A 4,529-nucleotide genomic window follows, 5' to 3' on the forward strand; every position below is an offset into this window, starting at 1 on the left:
ATTCAATAAGTAGACAATTATTATTCAACAAGTTAAAAAAAAATAGGTTTTGATGTAAATGCATTAAAATGATTCACTAGTTATATGAGTAATAGACAACAATTAACCAACGAGAGTCAAAGGCCCAATATTATTCTTAATTTATATTATCCCTAAACACAAATAAATCAGTATACATGACAATAGTCACACGTCGTTCACAGCTGCCTGATGGATACAACTTTCCGTGTACGCTTTATCTACACGGGCACCCGGGTATCTAGACACAGCGTATATTTTATTCAAAATATTTGTTATATTTTAACAAAAGTGACATTTCAAAGTTATCATCAGACATAGACCCACGCCTTCATCGAATAATTGGCCTCCTGCACTAAAAAGTCTCTCAACGTGAGCACTAGAGGGTATAATTGTTTTAAAATTGTTTAGGATTAACTTTTTCATTACTATTAATTTAGATGATATTTAAACGTTTGTTATTATAATTTTCACTTTAATTTGTGAACTATGAATAATCCTAAAAAATTTTAGAACAATTATTTTCAGAATTACAATTAAAAAAACTGAAAATTGCGCGTATTTTGATTGGCTGTAACTTGGTCAATTTTGGACTTAGAAAGTTGGTTCAACTACCGAAATGCATTAAAAAATTAGGCAAAAAAAAAAAATAAGCAGTTAAAATAGGTGGTTGTCATTTAAGAAAAATAGTTGTATTGCGGATGCTCAAATCTAAATAAGTTGAAAAAACTCATAGGCCATCAAAAAGTGTATTTTTATGTCATAACAACCAAATAGAAAACAGAATTCAAATTTCATTGCCCTAATCAAAGATATTGAGTGTTCTCAATTAGCGATTACACACTGTATACTTATCTATGGTATGAAAAAAAAAATTGACTAATAATAGGTATCTATAATAAATTACAAATTAATCATATCAGTATATCACAATATCCATTAGGTACTTATGACGCGTTATACATCAACAACAAATCGTGGTACTATCATAGATACATAATAGTATACTTTAGAAGTTTCAAGTACTCACGAATAATATTATACAACCACAACAAAATAACTAAAATAGTTATTCCAGGTTTTTTAATATGTAATTTCGTCCAAATTTGAGCTTAAAATGACTATAAAAATAAACTGAGCTTGTGTATTTTTTAGATTTTTTTGGTAACAGAATTAACTACTTATGTGGAATCTTGTTTTAAATTTTCAATCCTTAGATATAAAAGTTGAACATTTTATACATTTTTAACTACCAAATAATTATTCAATTTTAATTTTGATAAATTTTGTCAAAATCGGTCTTTAAATCCTTATAAAAAAAAATTGTGCATATGTATTTTTAATATTTTTCAACTGCTATTGTAACAATATACCAGGAGCCTTATATTAATTTTTTACACTTTTTGGCCCAACAGATAAAACTTTATTGATATTTATAGAAAAAAAAACTAAAAAGAAGCAGGTAAATAGATATCGCTCTGCTGTACAGTAGGTTACAAGTGGGTCATTGTATAATGGTTGTATTAGACTTGAATTCAATGATATAATATCATTGTATAAGAAAAACGATTCTGAGCGGAGACGGTTTGTCAGTCTGGATATTTTATATTTATGTTACATAATATGTTATTATTTATTTTATCATGTAAGTTGAATTAATATTAAAATATTATAATTTTTTATTCGTTTCTATGGTGATAAACAAAGCGTTAGAAATTAAAATCCCATTTTTAGCGTTTTTTCGTAATTTTCCGGTGGTTTTATTCGTGACATTAAATAACTATTGAGAAAATCGAAAAATGACCTCTCTAAAGTACCATCTTGATCCAATTTGCTAAAAGATAAGGTATTATATGTTGAAATCGAAACACTCCTTCTGGAAGAAATTTTGTATACAGGATATAAAAATTAAAAATAAACACCATTATAAAAACAATAGCTTCCTCGCTCCGCTCAGAATCTAAAATTTAAAACTGACAATGTCCGTAAACAGCTCAAAAAGAGTCAAATTATTTTCAAAATTTTATAGTATATAGAAAATTCTAATATAAACATTCAGTGAAATTTTCAAGTATCTACAGTCATACGTTTTTTAATTACAACAAAATAAGAAAATCGTTACGTGAGAAATCGAGTGAATATCAAATATTGTATAAAAATATGAATTTCAAATGCTCATAAAAATTTAATTTTACTTGTTTGTAGACATTTTTTTTTTTTTAAAAAAGGTAGATCAACTTATGAGGAATCTTGTATTACATTTTCAAATCTTAGATTTAAAAAGAAAATTGTTCATGAATTTCTAACTATAAAAATAATTTGCAAATTTTCGTCAATTTTACGTATTTTGTCAATATTTGAACTTTAAATGCTTATAAAAAAAAATTGTGACTAAGGATTTTTAATTTTTTTCATCTGCCTTTGAAACAATAAAATAGGAACCTTCTATTAAATTTTCAAGCTTTTTTCACCAACAAATAAAATTTTATGATATTTATAGAAAAAAAAACTAAATAAAATGGAAACTGAAAACGTCCGTAAACAGCTCAAAATAAACCAAAATATTTTAAAAATGTTATGGTGTATAGAAAATGCTAATAAAAAACATTCAGTCAAAATTGTATCTACCTACTGTCATTTGTTTTAGAGTTGTACCATAAACCAAAATCGATTTTCTCGAAAACAGGTTTTATGTAAAAATTCCTGTTTTTCCTTAATTTTTCTTTTGTTTTTCACGGTGCTTTTGAAAACTACTGGGAAATTTAAATTTGACCTCCCCAATGCACCAACGATATTCACTTTCTGATCGAACAAGATACTGAAGTTGAAAATCGTAGCATTATTTCGACTACTTATCGTGTACACAGACACAAAAAAAATAAAAAAATAAAAAAATAAAAAAATAAATAAATAAATAAAAAAATAAAAAAAGGCGGGTAAGTCGTGGATGTCGCTCTGCTGTACAGTAGGTTACAAGTGGGTTACTGTAATGGATGGAATTAAATTTGAATCCAATGATATTATATCATTGTATACGAAAAACGATTCTGAACGGAGATGATTTGTCAGTCTAGGATATATTATTTTTAAAGAAAAACTTATGGAGAACCTTGTACCAAATTTTAAAAACTTAGTTATAAAAGAAAAAATTTTTACGATTTTTCAACCACTAAATTACTTGCAAATTTTCGCAATTTTGACATATTTCGTATAAATTTGAACTTTAAATGCTTATAAATAAAAATTGTGACAATGTATTCCTTTTATTTTGCAACTGCTATTGTAAAAATATGTTAGGAGCCTTGTATTAAATTTCCAAATCTTAGAATTAAAAAGAAAAACTTTTATGAATTTCTGTCTAAGATAATTTGAACATTGCCGTAATTTTTACGTATTTAGTCAAAATTTGAACTTTAAATGCTTATAAAAAAAAAATCGTGACTATATATTTCTTTTATTTTTCAATTGCTATTGTAAAAATATATTATGAGCCTTGTATTAAATTTTGAAATCTTAGATATAAAAGGAAAATTTTATATGAATTTCTAGCATAAAATAATTTACGAATTTTCGTGATTTTTACATAATATGTTGTCAAAATTTGAACTTTAAATGCTTATAAATAAAAATTGTGACAATGTATTCCTTTTATTTTGCAACTGCTATTGTAAAAATATGTTAGGAGCCTTGTATTAAATTTCCAAATCTTAGAATTAAAAAGAAAAACTTTTATGAATTTCTGTCTAAGATAATTTGAACATTGCCGTAATTTTTACGTATTTAGTCAAAATTTGAACTTTAAATGCTTATAAAAAAAAAATCGTGACTATATATTTCTTTTATTTTTCAATTGCTATTGTAAAAATATATTATGAGCCTTGTATTAAATTTTGAAATCTTAGATATAAAAGGGAAATTTTTTATGAATTTCTAGCATAAAATAATTTACGAATTTTCGTGATTTTTACATAATATGTTGTCAAAATTTGAACTTTAAATGCTTATAAATAAAAATTGTGACAATGTATTCCTTTTATTTTGCAACTGCTATTGTAAAAATATGTTAGGAGCCTTGTATTAAATTTCCAAATCTTAGAATTAAAAAGAAAAACTTTTATGAATTTCTGTTTAAGATTATTTGAACATTGCCGTAATTTTTACGTATTTAGTCAAAATTTGAACTTTAAATGCTTATAAAAAAAAATTGTGCCTATGTATTTTTATAATTTTTGAATGTGAGTTAGAACAACATATGTGGACCCTTCTATTAAATTTTCAAGTATTTTGTCCCAGATAATTTTTTTTTATCAACATTTATAAAAAAAAAATCAAAAAAAATCGATTAATTCAAATGCCTATAAATAGATTAAAAATTAGTGAAATATTTTGAAAATAAAACTATATAAAGAAAATGTAAATTTAAACAACTGGTAAAATTTTCAAGTTTCTACGACTCATACTTTTTGAATAATAACAAATATCAAAAATCGTTTGAGGCTAAACCGTTATTT

Source organism: Acyrthosiphon pisum, chromosome A1, assembly GCF_005508785.2.
Source record: "Acyrthosiphon pisum isolate AL4f chromosome A1, pea_aphid_22Mar2018_4r6ur, whole genome shotgun sequence".
In the NCBI taxonomy this organism is placed as follows: Eukaryota; Metazoa; Arthropoda; class Insecta; order Hemiptera; family Aphididae; genus Acyrthosiphon; species Acyrthosiphon pisum.